Below are 17,274 nucleotides of genomic sequence, written 5' to 3' on the forward strand. Positions count from 1 at the left end.
CCTACAATAATAATAAAATAAAATAAAAACACATAAAATTAAAATATGTGGCTGACTAAACAAAGTAATGTAATATAAAAGAAACTGCATGCATTGTTAATATAAAAGAAGTATTAGCAAAATGCTATTGGAATTTATTTTAAATGTAGCATGTCACACCACAGCAAATGTTAACAAAGTATTTCATGTCAAATACCCAAATACTGGTAAAATAAGTTCTAACACCTACTGTATATGACCCTGTTTATCACTGTGTCTCCATGTGATGCTCCTCGTGTTTAGCCTGCAGTAAGATCGAGCTGAAAAGGAAACTGATCCAGGACCAGCAGGAGCAGATCCAGGCCTTGAAAAGCAGCGTAAACGAGATTCGTGGAAAAAAGCTCCTGGTCTCCAGCAACATGCAGAAGCGTCAACAGTTGGAGGAGCAGTGTGTGGAGTTCTCCACTGAAATCCAGACGCTCCAACGAGACATTCGAGTGAGGAGCGCCTCTCCACTTTAATGTGCCTTTCATTCATAATGAGAAAAGTTCCCTTTCATAGGTTCACTCGATGCAGCGTCATTAGCTGACATTATCGAAACACCCTCCAGGTATGAAGATTGTCTGAAACCTGTATAGAATCACACCAATTCATTGGCTGATTGTGCTTGCACCGGTCACTAAGGCATGTGTCACCAGGATGTTATCATGGCATCACTCCTCAGATTTCTGCTCTTCAGAAATCTGAGCCATGTAGTGTGTTTCTTCTGATTTGAATGGATTCATCATGTTTGGTGGCCTTCATCACGGAGATTATTATCCTCTGGGTGAAAACAATGGCATTTCGTAAGTATGTGGCTCTGTGTCCTTTTTTATTACGAGCGAGGACTCGCATGATAAGTGCTTGGGCTATCATCATGCTCAAGCCGCCTTTAATGACTTGTCAGCACTGCAAGAATTTTAAAATGAAAGTGCTTAGTTTTTTTCTCTGAGGAAACAATGATTGGACATCCCTCTATAACTAGTTCTGCTATTGCTGAAGTGCTGCATGACCTAAAGCTTAGGGATCTGATTGTTGAGTTAGGGGATAGTGGAGGCTATGGAGAGTGAGCCCATGAATTTCTGTCATGCTTTCCCTATCGCTCTCTAAATTGCATACTGAAAGCCTCTCCGGATGAGTTTGCACATGATGATTTGTGTGCAGATCTGTTAGCTCGTGGTGCAATATATTTCGGTTTGGAGAATCAGACCGATTCTAGGCCACCTAAACCATATCTGCCCTGCAGGCCTTTGCCCTTCTTCTAGGATCTCCATCAGGGTATATCAATCACAATCTCAGATGCTTCTGAGTTCACCACTATCTGTAAAACTGTGTCTGAGATGTAGGTGGTTGAAGGTACACTTGTTCCTCAGATTCAAACCGAAGATTGGTTTGTTACGATCTATCTGAAGGATGAGTATTTTTGTTTTAAAATTGTCCAGAGGCACAGGAATTTCCTCAGGTTGGATTTTACCAGTTTTGTTTTGTTTTTTCTCAATTGGCCCTCATTTAAGTATTTTCATTTGGTTCTGATTTGCAGGGGCTTGAGTTGAGACTAAACCTTCAGAAAGGGTAGGATACCCTCTACGAGGCACATATGTGCCTTCAAGTGTTGTCTTATTGCATCGTGGTGCAGAGACTGACAGTTGGATCTGATTCGCTGTCTGTGGATTGACTCTCTGGTTTTCTGCTTTATCAAGGTGTGAGGCAGCCAAGACATTTCTGCTCTGTACAATTTCCCTCATTGGATTTATCTTTTTGAAAGGGTTAAAAGATTCTCCATTTGAGCCAATGGAATCAGCTTTAGAGAAGAGTCTGACACTTAAGACAGTGTTATTGGCTCTGTCCTCTCTTGAGAGAATCAGAGATTTACAGGCCTGGCAAAGGTCTTGTTATGACCTAGGTTAGGATATATATACCCAAGGCTGCATCAGCTTAATTTCGTTCCTAGGTTGCAGTGTTGCCCTTTTCTATTCCACCCTTTGAGTCTTGGGATAATGTAAAAGATTGCATAGGTGTTTCCCAGTTAAGAGTATTTTAAGTCGATTTCGCTGCTATGTGGAAAAAATCCAACAGTTACAGAATGCACCGGTTCGTTTATCGACCCCAGAGAGTTAAAGGTTTATGTTGACCATACAAGCTAATGGTGTAAGTCTGAGTAGCTGATGTTGCATTGGGTGAGAAATGCTATTTGTAAAGCTTATGAGGCGTGTGGGTTATCTTCACCTCTGGACACTTTTATAACAGTTTATAATCTTGATATTAACCTGACCCCAGGTTCCCAGTTTTGTTGTTGTTGTTGTTTTTTTTGCTTTTTGCTTGAGCGGGGTGTTATTTATTCATGTTTGTCAGTGTTTTGTGTTTATGCAATCACAGACTGATAAACCAGCAGTTATCTCGTAGTGTAGTGCTGTGGTTTACTGTTCCCATAGCTTCAGCTCCTGACTCAGCGTTATATGAACCCATAAAAGGGAACATCTATAGATTACTTATGTATTTATTCAGTAAGATTGCATCAAACTGATCAAAAATGACAGTAATATACATTTTAGTATAATAGTATAATGGCTGCTGAAAATTCAGCTTTGCCATCTCAGGAGTAACTTACATTTTAAATAAATATTTAAATAGAAAAACAGTTTTCACAACAGTTTTTACTGTATTTTTATCGAGTAAATGCAGCTGTGGAGAGCATAAGATAATTCTTTCAAAAACATAAAATCTTACGGACCCCAGACTTTTGAACGATAATGTAATCATATTTTTACTGGTGTGTCATGATTTGTGTTTATTAGGATGCAAAGGAGCAGATGTCTCCTCTAGCTGAAACTCTGGAGAAGTTCCAGCTGGAGAAACAGGACATTGCAAAGCGCAGGATGCAGAAACGGGAAGAAGGGCAAGAAAAGGTGTTGGTTAATTTGTTTTTGCATTTGTGTTTTAGGTTTTATGTGACTTATTTATGTTTACTGTGAAATTATTCACCACAATGTATTACATGAAAGGTTGTGGATTTTTACTTTAATGCAAGCCAAAGTCATTGCTTATCATCAGAGTTGACTAAAACTTTATACTTTCTTTTAGATAAATTCACTCAAGGAAAAGGTTAAAAACTTGACCCTCCTTGAAAGAGAGATCACCAAGTACATTGAAGAGGGCAAAGACAGCTACAAAGAGGTCAAGCAAAGCTTTATGTGTTTTTGCTTTTGTTGTTGCATAGGCCTATATATATACAGTTGTAATCTAAATTATTCAACCCCCATTGCAAATCAGATTTATTGGCAATATTTACAGACTTTCAGCTGTTTGCAATGAACAAATCAAACAAAGGTAATTTAAATAGCTCAACACAACAAATCTTTCAAGTGGTTTCCCCAAATTCAACTGAAAATGCCACTTTTTAATGACTTCTGCAGTTCTAAAATTATTCAACCCTTTAATGGCAAGCATCTTCATTACTTTACATTACATTACTTACATACTGTACATCATTACAGCTGTTTGACCTGCTGCAAACGAGATGTTTACCCAGACAGCAGCTTCTGGCAGCGTTTCTGAGGAATCTTAGCCCATTCCTCATGAGCAATATTACCCCAGTAATATTCATTAATTCTGAATATTAGAATATTTTTCAGTAATATTCTTGGGTTTGCGTGCTGCAACCGTCGTCTTCAAATCCCACCAGATATTTTCTATGGAAGTTCGGTGACTGTGATGCCACCATAGAATCTTCCAGGACTTCTTCTGCAACCAAGCCTTAGTGGAATTTTCGGTATGCTTGGGATAATTTTCCTGTTGGAAGGTCCAATGACGCCCAAGCTTTAGCTTCCTCACTAGGATTTCCTGATACTTTAATGAATCCATCTCTCCTTCCACACACTGCAGGCTTCCAGTGTTAGAGGATGCAAAGCAGCCGCAGAGCATCACAGAGTCCCACCATGCTTAACTGTTGGCAGAGTTTTTTTTCCAGTTTTGTTTCATCGCTCCACAGAACCTCTGTGACTTATTTATATGATTTTGAGCAAATTGGAGCTGACTTTTCTTGTGCTTTTGGGTTAGTAGTGGTGTACGTCTTGGAGTTCTGGCATGAAAACCGCATGCGTTTAGTACGTACCTTACTGTGCAAGCTGAAACCTCAGTGTCTGTTGCCACCAAGTCTTGCTGCAGGTCTTTTGCGGTCACTCAAGGGGTTAGGGTTAGGGTTAGGGCTACTCGGGTGGTTGGATAATTTTGCGACTGCAGAAGTCATTTAAAGTTGCATTCATGTAATCACAGATGTACTTGATGATGGTGAGATCAGATCTCCGTGTGGAGCACCGGCTGTTGTCAGACTCCTTGTGCATTTTAAAATATCACTGGATTATTACAATTAATGGCAAAAGGAATCTTTAGAAATGTAAACGGATATTTCCTACTGACATACTACAGCAAAAGATCCAAATAACTGCATGGCTTAAATAAATTTTTGGGGGGTGAAAATACTAAAGTGCCTAAGACTTTTGTACAGTACTGTATATATAAGTGCGTTCATTTACTGGATTAATCGTACCTAACGTTAATTTTTTTTATATATTTTTTTATTTGTAATAATTTCATATTCTCCAAATCAATGCAGAAACAACATAAAGACAGTAGCCTATATTTTAAATATTTGTTTAATGAAAGAAGGCCAATATCACCGATACCAAAACTGCTATTGATGTCTCTATGAAATAGATTTTTTCACCATTTTAGCCATTAATTATAGGCATTTAGCGTTACAGTATAATTTAATTATACAATATAGCTATTCATTTCCATTTTTAATGATATATGATTTTGTGATTTTTAACAGGTTCAAGAACGCTGCCTACAAGATAACTTGACCTCACGGAAGCGTGCGGAGGAGCTGAAAGGGGTATCTAGAAAACTTGAGGCTTTGCTTAAGGAGATGGGAAACATGCAAGTCGTGCAGTTGCGCAAGTATGAGATAACTTATACCTCTTATATACAACTACCAAGTGCCAGTTAGGAAGTCCTGATGATGTTTGACACTTTCTGAAGCTCAGAAGACTTTATATGCTGAGTATGTTCTTTGGTTACCATAACTCTAAATGAATCTCTCTCACCAACTCATAGATTTTACTCCTTGCTACTTTAATGAAACCTAGTTTGTTTAAAGGGGAACTATGCAGTTTTTTTTAGCTTAATTTACCATAACTGAATGGCTTCGGAGTCATTGGAATGGTTATATGACTTTTTTCGGGTTGAATGGTGGTCTTCTCGCACCCCCTTAGCGCCTGTGAGCGGAAAAAATCACCCTTGCAACTTTGGGCCGGCGGGCCTGACCTCAGCGTCAGGAAGTATCGTGTGATATCAGGTCTCGGGATGTAATTAATTGCTTTACGGCACTGCACACATACACTATCTAAACATTTAAATGCTGGCCTTCTATGTATCATACACACCTCAGTGGACATGGCTCCATGCGTTCGCCGGCTTCTTTGAAAACAAATGCACATGACCAGAGTTAGAAGATGGGATGAGGGAGAGTCACCAATGAGTTTTGACGACAGTGTTGTCAAATATCTATTCCGAAGCTGTAGGGGGAGCTCTATAGAGAAACTGGCGAGAAAACAACGAAGGAATTGCCAAAACTGCATAGCGCCGCTTTAAATGTTCACAAAGGCTGAGAGTTCAAATGAGTGTGTATCTTAAAGAGTGTATCTTCTGTTGTCAAGTGAGCGGCGAGAAGTCGAGCGAAAGTTGGATGACCTGAAAAAGAACCGCAGTGTGGCTGTCGGTCGGCAGAAAGGCTACGAGGACGAGATCCTCCGTTTTCGTAAAGAGCTCAATGAGGATCAATATAGCCGGGCTGAGGATCTCTACAGAGACAAAATGATTGTCATGAGAACAACAGAGTTGGCCAATAAGGACCTGGACATCTACTATAAAGCTCTAGACCAGTAAGTAGGTTTTGCTATCAGGGGTTTTCTGAAGGGTAATTTCAAGTAGCGGTTTGTCAGAGTGTGTAGGTTTGGTTTTGATGTGGTTCGGCAGAGAACAAGAATCAACAATCAGCAACAGGCCATGTGTGCGATGACCTAGACTGAAGGAAGTCTGACTCAACTTTTAGCACTAATGGTGTAGTTGAATCATCACTAACTGTTGGGCTTAATATCACAAGGACTCCACAGAAAGATGCTAAATCGCTTAACATGTTATAACCATTGCTATGGTGATCTTGCCATGTAAAATAATTGTGTAATGTATACAAAATTTGGTCCAAAACATTATATTACACACTATACACATTTTTGTATATTTATTCAGAAAATACTAAGAAATTGTTCAGCAGATGAGATTATACAAAGCGCTTTATGTAAGAGAAACAAGCAATTTTTCATACAAGAACAAACAATAATCACTGCAATACCCAGTAAAGTTAGAGTAAGCTACAACATAGGTAAAATTGCAGAAAAGTAATAAAGAAAGCATCATTTTATTTGCAGGAAATGCCTTTGATTGTTATTGTACTTTAAAGGGCTCATGACATGAGAAATCAAATTTCCCTTGACCTTTTGACACATAAGAGGTCTTTATACCGTTAAAATACCCTAGAAGTTGTTAAAACATCCTCCTCATTAAAACAAAAGCATTTAACCGAGCTACAAAAGCAGTTTGTTAGGATATTACAGGGTCTGTGATGTCACATGGGCAAATACACTTGCATATGATATTTTTCCACACAATTGTGGGACTAGTACTAACACTAAACTCAGGTCCTTGTGGAACTATACTGGTTCAGATCATATTTTAATGTTGATTCTCTCCTGCATGAAGACCCTGGCTAAGTGGTTCGATGCACAAGCACTGACCACTCATTTATAGTTTATGAGATCTGTGTACAATTTACATTCATTTGACTCGTCCAAATTTGATCTCATTTTCATTGGTCTCTGTTCTGCACAAATTTAAAATCAAATTTACAAAAAATTATGGTTTCTGTTGAGGAATATACAGAGGAAGTCACAAATCATTATCGTTGGTTTAGATCGGTATCGTCCTGCGTCTTCACAGAAGTTACATCAGCAGGCCTGTGGTTGTCTGAATCGTTCTGCCGTCATCAGCCTATCTACAGTGCACAGGCGTTATCCTGACTTTTCAGCCGTTACTCTTCAATTTCTTATTCTTATTCTTTAAGATATCGAGTTTAAATTGTCAATGACTTTTCTTTACTTTATAAAAGATCACAGTTGTCAGTATAGTCATGTCACTCCAAATATTGAATAATCAGTACTTGAGACACAGTAGCTATAGTGGTCTATTAGTCACTCATTACTGCTCCATTGTGAATAAATTAATAAATCAACAGCATTTATTGCATAATCTCTATTTTAGACTGTATTCAGTTTGCACCAGAAATAGCAGTTTTTAGGCCAAATTGTGCAACTCTCTTAAAACCACAACAGATTATTTCAAAGTTTCAGGGTTTGTCACATTGCTTCTAGCAAACACCGGATATGGCTTATCATTGAATAGAATAAAATAAAATAACTTCAGTAAATTTGGATATTTCAGTAAATATTGCATAAAATAAGAGATTTTATCTCCATTTTGTTTGTCGACTACTTTTAATGTTTTATGCGCACTAACAAAGAAGATAAATTTGTAACACTTTACAATAAGGTTTAATTTGTTAACAATAGTTCATCTATTAACTAACATGAACTAACCATGAGCAATACATTTGTAAATTATATTTATATTTGTAAATATAAAATACAGCTGTGCATTGTTTGTTAATGTTACCTTATAGTGCATTAACTAATGTTAACAAATACAACTTTTGATTTTAATAGTATTCGTAAATGTTTAAATTAACATTAACAAATGCTGTAGAAGTGCAGCTCATTAGTTTATTTACCTTATTGTAAAGTCATCATCATCATCATCATCTTCCGCTTATCCGGGGATAAGTATTTATACAGTCATAACACTATAACACTACAGTATTTATATCGTTTTTACCTCTTGTACACAGCCGCGTCCAAGTGATCTGAGAGCGCGGGCGGGTATAGATATATACACTAGATGTCGCATTGGCTACGGTTTCGTTCCAATGAACTGCAGTAGCCAAGGCGACTTCTATTGTATATATCTATACCCGCCCGCGCTCTCAGATCACTTGGACGCGGCTGTGTACAAGAGGTAAAAACGATATAAATACTGTTCGTTTTCTCACACAAACCGCTCGTTTCGTGTCTTAGGCCATCAATGTGTACTTACGATGGGGAATTGTTTCATTTGGACGACGGGGAATTGTTTTAATTTGGACTCTGTGCATGCTCTTTGAGATAATGACCATAGACCTGCATTATATGACTGACAGACAAGAATGGTTTGACCTAAAAATATCAAAATTGAAACTACTGCGGAAAAAAAGACACCTACATCTTGGATGCCCTTGAGGTAAACGAAAACATACCAAAATTTAAGTTCAAAGTGAACTATCCCTTTAATCATCGTGTCACAGTTAAAATCCTCTATTAAATCTAATTTAATTTCCTACCGTTTCGGAGAGAAATGTAGCAGCACGTTCATCTGCCAGTGGGTCTTTCATGGAGACTGTCCTCATGTGTTTGCAATTTGAATATAATAATGCATTTAAAAGTTGAACCGACGTCACTCAAATGCTTTTTGGGCGCAATTGGATAGACCTAAAACCAATCAGAGCGATCGTCATCGTGTAAAGCCCGCCTCAACGTTTCTGATTGATGCCGCGATTTCGACGGATTAGAAATGGGCTTAAATGAGCTCTTTGCCAGACTACTTCTCGAGCAAATCTGAATTTGCCGGAAGTTGTCTGGGTTTTCCCAGGCTACTGTGTATAGGGAGCGGCAGCACATTTTATAAGATATTTGTCAATGACACTCAGGATCTGTTGGCACCAAATCCTCCAGTCAAGTCAAGTAAACTTCATTTATATAGCGCTTTTAACAATATAGATTGTTTCAAAGCAGCTTTACAGTGATAATAGGAAATTAAAGTAACAGAGACTGTTTTGGCTTTACAGCAGCTCTAGAATAAAGTTATTGTCCAGCTAAAGTTAGTTTTGATTGATTCACTTCTGTCGCAACGATCATTAGTTATTAACTTAGGGGCCGCTAACACGACACTGTTCTAACAGAAAATCCTCAATGCGATCCGGCCGCACATTTGCACAAAACTCGAGAACACAAACCATGAAATAGGTTTCAAGGTACAAGCCTTGAAAAATGATTAAAAAAAATGTATTGCTTCCGCGTAGCCACATGAACTGGAATTATCCCGACAGCGTTTTATCTGTACAGAGGTGAAGGGAAGGAGGCCTTCACAGGGGAGAGACTAGTTGAGACTTCAGGACTGCGTTGTCGTTGTGTCCAGGAGCAGGTCCTTCATTAGATACGGATACGCCCTGGATCCGGGGGACTGTGGTAAACCTCAGGATAAACAGAGAGACTAATATTAGCGTAACACTGAGTAACACCTATGACACAGAATACTGCAGCAAGGCTAGCATGCACAATTAAATAACCAATATCGACGGATACCAAAAAAAAAAAAAAAGATATGGTACAGATATATCGTGCATTCCTAGTATATATGAATATTCATGAAGCTATTTTTTGTTACAGAACAATAATGAAGTTTCACAGCATGAAGATGGAGGAGATTAATAAAATCATCAGAGATTTATGGCGGAGCACATACAGGGGACAAGGTCTGCCTTTACACACAAATGTTTGTCTGCAATTATGGCTTTGTTTTCATGAATCTTTTGTCCTGCTTGATAAGGTGTCAAATCTTTGTTTGATTGTTTGATACTTATTATATATAGTGACCTTTTACCATGAGTATGTCTCCTGATCTCCCACAGACATTGAGTACGTAGAGATTCGCTCTGATGTGGATGAGAACGCCTCTGCCGGCCTGAAAAGAAGGACTTACAACTATAGAGTGGTAATGGTCAAAGGAGACACGGCTTTGGACATGCGGGGACGTTGCAGTGCTGGACAAAAGGTCAAAAAGCATCTACGTGTATCTTGTGTTTCTCTATCACTCCAGTGAAAAAAAAATCTCTCTTAGAATCACCCAAGGTTCCCATTTAAATGTTTTCTGCATGTTTGTCTGTAGGTTCTCGCCTCCCTCATAATACGGTTGGCACTGGCTGAGACGTTCTGTCTGAACTGTGGGATTCTGGCGCTGGATGAGCCCACCACCAATTTAGACAGAGAGAATATAGAGTCCTTGGCACATGCACTGGTGGAGTGAGTCTTTTTTTTGTTGTTGCATAAATACAGCCAGTTTTTAAAGAGGAAACACAATGTATTTACAGCAAGAGCAAAATGACAAAACAAGAACTTTTATTTGCCTTTTGACACTTTCACTAACTAAAAGATGTGCCATTGGTTTCTTTGTAGGATAATCAAGAGTCGTTCTCGCCAACGCAACTTCCAGCTGCTTGTTATCACTCACGACGAGGATTTTGTCGAGCTCCTGGGACGATCCAACTATGTGGAGCATTTCTACAGGATCAGGAAGAACCAGGACCAGTGCTCAGAAATCACAAAGTGCAGTATCAACACACTCAACTCCTACCTGCACTGATGCCTCAGATCAGATGAGAGAAGAAAGACTGTTAGTCTATATTCAGAGGTGACATAGAATCAAAGTTTAATTTATTAGACAGTTGATTAGCATGATCTAAACTCAGTCTCCATGTACCAAATCTAAGCACCTAGCAGTAAATCGTCCACAAAACCATACTTGCATTAATTGTCGAGTTAAATTGAATTTATGTAAAAATGTTTTAACTCAACATTTTACACAAGAATGTTTTTGCGTAAAATTTACACACAAAATTGTTCTGTTTCATGAAAGGCACAATGTGATTCAACTTTACTAATATTAGTTTGTACATTTAGTTGCCTTTTTTCTGAAATATTAAAAAAATATTTTCTTGTTCTAATTTCTGAATCATGATCTACTTATTTGTGACCTCACGTCAATATCTGTAATGGTGGCATCAAACATATTTGGATTAGGGCTGTCGATTGGTTTAAAAAAAAAAAGTTAAGGCTTCTGTAATTAATCACGAGTAATTGCACCTAACATTAACATTTGTTATCATCAATATGCAGTGCATCCGGAAAGTATTCACGGCACTTCACTTTTTCCACATTTTGTTATGTTACAGCCTTATTCCAAAATGGATTCAATTCATTATTGTCCTCAAAATTCTACAAACAATACCTTATAATGACAACGTGAAAGAAGTATGTTTGAAATCTTTGTAAATTTATAAAAAAAAAGAAGAAAAAAAAAAGAAGAAAAATCACATTTACATAAGTATTCACAGCCTTTGCTCAATACTTTGTTGTAGCACCTTTGTCACCAATTACAGCCTCAAGTCTTTGAGTATGATGCTACAAGCTTGGCACAGCTATTTTTGGGCAGTTTCTCCAATTCTTCTCAAGAATCTCTCAAGCTCCATCAGGTTGGATGGGGAGCGTCGGTGCACAGCCATTTTCAGATCTCTCCAGAGATGTCCAATCGGGTTCAAGTCTGGGCTCTGGCTGGGCCACTCAAGGACATTCACAGAGTTGTCCCGTAGCCACTCCTTTGTTATCTTGGCTGTGTGCTTAGGGTCGTTGTCCTGTTGGTAGATGAACCGTCGCTCCAGTCTGAGGTCCAGAGCGCTCTGGAGCAGGTTTTCATCAAGGATGTCTCTGTACATTGCTGCATTCATCTTTCCCTCGATCCGGACTAGTCTCCCAGTTCTTGCCTCTGAATGATTCTGCCACCATCATGCTTTACTGTAGGGATGGTATTGGCCAGGTGATGAGCGGTGCCTGGTTTCCTCCAGACATGACACTTGCCATTCAGGCCAAAGAGGTCAATCTTTGTTTCATCAGACCAGAGAATTTTATTTTTCATGGTCTGAGAGTCCTTCAGGTGTCTTTTGTCAAACTCCAGGTGGGCTGTCATGTGCCTTTTACTTAGGAGTGGCTTCCGTCTGGCCACTCTACCATACAGGCCTGATTGGTGGATTACCGTCCTTCGGATGAGACGTAAAACCGAGGTCCTGTCTCTCTGTGGTCATTAAAAATCCCATGGCATTTCTCGTAAAGAGTAGGGGTGTAACCCCGGTGTCCTGGCCACATTCCACCCATTGGCCCTTACCAATCATGGCCTCCTAATAATCCCCTTACATTGAATTGGCTCTATCACTCTCTCTCCTCTCTCCACCTATAGCTGGTGTGTGGTGAGCGCACTGGCGCCGTTGTACTGTGGCTGCCGTCGCATCATCCAAGTGGATGCTGCACACTGGTGGTGGTTGAGGAGAGATCCCCTGATATGATTGTAAAGCGCTTTGGGTGTACAGCAGTAGTACATATGAAAGCGCTATATAAATACCTCATTCATTCATTCATTACTGCAGAGATGGTTGTTCTTCTGGAAGCAGGGTTCCCACAGGTCCTTGAAATCCTTGAAAGTTTGTGAATCTGAAAAAATAAAATAAATTCAAGGCCCTGGAAAGTTTTTGAAAGTAAACATACATAGATAAAGCAGGTCCTTGAAAGTGCTTGAATTTATTTTGTGCAAAATTCCATATTATTCCCTCCGGTCCGCTTATGTGTTATTTCGCCAACACTTCGTGGCTTATGCATTCTAGCTTGCATGATTTGCGTTAGTTACGCACATTTACGCGTTACGTTAAGTGTTTCCCGCGTGAGGTACTTTGTGTTGTACATTGCCATGACGTTCATGTGCACAAAACTACTACGATGGTACCTCAACATTTGTTGTTGGACACAACAAACGTGTCCCCACATTAAGTCCTTGAACTTGAGGGTATTGGACCTGGAAAGTCCTTGAAAGGTACTTGAATTTGAGGTTAACCGAGGTGTGGGAACCCTGTGGAAGGTTCTTCTCTCTCCACAGAGAAACGCTGGAGATTTGTCAGACTGACCATCGGGTTCTTGGTCAGCTCCCTGACTAAGGCCCTTCTCCCCCGATCGCTCAGTTTTGCCGGGTGGCCAGCTCTAGGAAGAGTCCTGGTGGTTCCAAACTTCTTCCATTTACGGATGATGTACTCATTGGGACCTTAAATGCTGCAGAAATTGTTCTGTACCCTTCCCCAGATCTGTGCCTCAATACAATCCTGTCTCGGAGGTCTACAGACAATTATTGTACTACATGGCTTGGTTTGTGCTCTGACATGCACTCTTCTTCTTCAAGATTTTATTGGCGGTTGACAAACAACAAAATGGTGTATTACCGCCACCGACTGGTATGGAGTGTGGATCAAAATTACATTTTTATATCCTCTCCCACAAATTAGTTATTCTAAGATACTGAAAAATAAAACTATAACATTAATTTCCCGAGTTATTTTGTAAAATATCTCCTAGTATGAATTGAATTTTTATTTTTTCTAGATTTTGCATTAGAATCCTTCTTTCAGGCTTGTATTTCTGACAGTATGGCATAACATGTTCCACAGTTTCTTCTTGCTCACAAAATTCACACCTTCCCGTATCATGTTTACCCATTTCATGTAAAAAATCTCATCCTTGATATTATCTCATCTCTCCTGTTTTTTCCTGCACTTCTCTCCCACTTTCCTTTGAATTCTGTAATACCATCGACCTTTCTTCTCCATATCCCATTGTTTTTGCCACCTTACCTTCAACCTTTCCTTAATAATACTCTTGATTTCATTCTTACTTATACTAACACTTTAGTTAATGTAATTGTTTTTTATGGCTTCTTTTGCTGCCTCATCTGCCATTTAATTTCCTTGGATACCAATATGTGCGGGTAGTCGGGTACCCATAAAAATATCACTTTAAGTCCCATCATTTGAATTCTGTATAATGTTTGCTGTATTTCTATTAAAATGTCTGGTCTACTTTCCGAATGACTGTATTGTAAGCTAGCCAATGATGAACTTGAGTCTGAACAAACAACTGATTTCAAAGGTCTTTTCTCCTCTATCCACTGTGTTGCTAATAATAGTGCAATCATTTCTCCTGTATAAACAGATAACTCATCACTGATCCTTTTCCTTATTGATAACTGAAACTCTGGAACAGTAAAAGCAACTCCTATCTTACACTCCTTTGATGCATCTGTGTAGATCTGAACATAGCTGTGGTACTCATTAATATATGTCTGCACATTACATGAATTACATTCCTTATTCTTGTTTTTCTTTTCTTTTCTTGTTTTTTCTTTGTAAAATCTACTGTGGCGTCTGAAAGTAACCAAGGTTTTATTACTGGTAGTGGTTTAGTTGAACTAACTTTTAACTGATTAACTTTAAGTTCTGTTGCTTTCTGTATGACTGTCCATCCGAAGCTTTTTGTTTTCCTCCTCTCTTTTTCCCAACAGGGCTTTGTCTTGTGTTGGATGCTCTTGACTATGGCCTTGACTATGGCCCAATAATTCAGTGATAACTGTATCCTTCTCATTTCTGATGACATTTCCCCCATTTCTACTGTAGTGCTATAATTGGTGTAGTTTTTATAGCTCCTGTACATAGTCTCAATACCTGATGCTGTATACTGTCTAAGAGACAGACGTATCTGCTGCTGATCCATACACCACACAACCATAATCTATTACAGATCTAATCAGCCCACTATATATGGCCTTTTATGCCATTCTATCTGCTCCCCATCCACTTCCTACTAAACACCTCATTATATTTATCACTTTCTTACATTTGTCCAATATTTTCTGGATATGCATCGCCCATGTAATTCTTTCGTCAAACCACAACCCTAAAAACGTAATGTTTCACTCTTTTCAGTTCTTTATTATATAATTTTAGATTTACCTCACCTCCAATTTTTTTTCCTTGTAAAAAAAACATTATCTTTGTCTTGTCAACTGAGAATTTTAAACCCCATCAATATGACCATTCTTCAACTATTGTAATAGCCTCCTGTATTTATTTATTTTTTTACAATAAAATCAATGTTCCTTCCCCTCTTCCAGATTGCCCCATCATCAGCAAAAAGTGAAAACCCCAGCCCATTCTCCAAATCCTCAAATACATCATTTATCATTATAGCAAATAATAAAGGACTCATTATACTTCCTTGTGGTGTTCCATTTTCGATCATAAACTTTTCTCTGAATATCTGTTTCCTATTCTAACTTTTATTGCTCTCCCTAATAAAAAAATCCTTGATCCATCTATACATTTGACCTTTAATTCCTAACTTGCCTAATTTGATTAACAGCCCTTCTCTCTCTACATCATGTTGTATGCTTTCTCTATATCAAAGAAAAATGCCACTACACTCCAGCCTGGAAATCCAGACCTAAATCTGAAAGATTAATGGTCTGGCGTCGACTAATGAAAATCGGCCAGCTCGAGGGGCGGCACCAAGCATGCATTTTAAAAATCTCACTGAAAAAATATGTATTATTTTCCACATAATACATTAACCTTTCATTTACCTTTTTTCCCCCCATTATATTACAGATGTTAGATGTCAAAGCAATTGGTCTATAATTTCCTGGATTTGTGCAATCTTTCCCTGGTTTGCGTATTGGAACTATCATAGTATGCACGTGTTGCCTGAACAACATATTAAAGTCACCATGAAATGGACAATTCTTGTTTTTATTGAATATTGCAATAAAGAAATAATTTATTATAAATGATTTATCCATGCACATCATATATATATTAACGTGCCCTCGTCCCAAGGTGGCAATTCTGAGAACCGCTTAGAGAAAACTGCATTGTATATACACACATAGGACCACTCCCACCATCACAATGCAATGGACATTGTGCAGGGATGATTTTTGTCCAAATTAATCAAGGCTAGAAATTATGAGAAAAAAATCTGAATTGCAGGATATAAGGAGTTTCGAAATGTGAATTGTGAGATTAAAAAGGCGCAATTACCTTTTATTCTGTGGCGGAAACAAGCTTCTATACATCACTGAATTAAAACAGCTGAAGAAACTAAGAGGTGGATCCTGTAAAATCTTTTATTAGCTTTATTATAATATCATCATCATCAACATCATATTCTGAGAGTAGAAAACCAGCTACAATCTCAGAGTCTTGCTCACATGAGGCATTCTTACAAATCAATCAGTGGTAAAAAAAACAACAAAAAAACATTCAAATCAGACAATCTCAAAATCTGTCTCTTAAATCGCAATGTCCCTCAGCCTGTGACAGACCAGCTTATTGTTTTATAAATGAGCTATAATATACCCATTAATGCGACTTTTGGTGCTGGGTTTGTGCAGTGCTTTGTAATTAGTTGTAATTAGTTAACTGTGAGATAATGGAAGGAGTGCAGTCTCTTGACCCCAAAAGCCCATCATTCTTAAAAGAGGAACCCCTGCTTGCTTTGGGGAAAACATTCGAGTCAGATTTAGAAGACCTTAAGCATGAGCTTCATCAAACGAGACGGCTTCTTTTAAGAAGGGAGAAAAGTGGAGAGAGACCAGCTTCTCTACTTGAGTTTGTGGGGTTTTTGGAAGAGGTTTTCCATGAACTTTTTAGGCTTAGTAAAATTTCGGTTGCGATTCCAGTTAGCACTGCATCCTGCGAAAGAAGTTTCTCTGCCCTTAAATTAATAAAAACCCACCTCAGGACAACAATGGCAGATGATAGATTAAGTCACCTGTGCATACTCAGTGTTGAGTCAAGGAGGGCATATTCCATTAATATGGAGGACTTTGTAAAACATTTTGCTTCATCTCACCAGAACCGCAGAATTATGCTGTTCTGAATGTTTGTTTTTGTGAACTTAGTGATGTCATACCACTGGGTAGATGCAGGTCATACCTGGTACAACTATTGAAGTTTATCATTAGAGTCAGTGTTAAAGGGCTCTATGTTTTTTTGTATTGTTGTTCTATTATTATTCTTTTGGTACATATTTGAATGTGTACAACTGCCTTGTCCTGCCTTGTTTTGACAGGTCCAAGTTTACCTCAGTTTTTGTTTACTACTGGACTTGATTAGTCCAAGGAGCACTTTGAATACTTGTTCTATTTTTGCTGTATACTTAATACATATATAATTGTGTACATTTTGGAAAATAAACAACTTCAATTTAATCTATATACATTTTGTGGAAAATAATTTATTTTTAGTGTAATTGAACACTTTGTATATTGACCCCCCAAAAGAATACCTTGCCACCCCTTTGCCAGCCCTGTTTTAAAAGTCTAGCTCCGCCACTGATTTTAGCA

The 17,274-nt window shown here is 38.4% G+C and overlaps 1 pseudogene across 1 annotated transcript in view; it reads left to right on the plus strand.

Moving 5' to 3' along the window:
* LOC309477578 (DNA repair protein RAD50-like) overlaps nucleotides 1-11,005 on the plus strand; it is a 50,612-nt pseudogene extending 39,607 nt beyond the window's left edge. The window contains exons 17-25 of the transcript in view: nucleotides 283-497; nucleotides 2,814-2,924; nucleotides 3,100-3,192; nucleotides 4,850-4,977; nucleotides 5,736-5,960; nucleotides 9,672-9,757; nucleotides 9,914-10,056; nucleotides 10,171-10,304; nucleotides 10,458-11,005. The product of the transcript in view is annotated as a DNA repair protein RAD50-like (transcript). The remainder of the gene's footprint in view (nucleotides 1-282; nucleotides 498-2,813; nucleotides 2,925-3,099; nucleotides 3,193-4,849; nucleotides 4,978-5,735; nucleotides 5,961-9,671; nucleotides 9,758-9,913; nucleotides 10,057-10,170; nucleotides 10,305-10,457) is intronic.
* The last annotated feature ends 6,269 nt before the right edge of the window (nucleotides 11,006-17,274 follow it).

Source organism: Leuciscus leuciscus, assembly GCF_965113295.1.
Source record: "Leuciscus leuciscus genome assembly, chromosome: 16".
NCBI classification, from domain to species: Eukaryota; Metazoa; Chordata; class Actinopteri; order Cypriniformes; family Leuciscidae; genus Leuciscus; species Leuciscus leuciscus.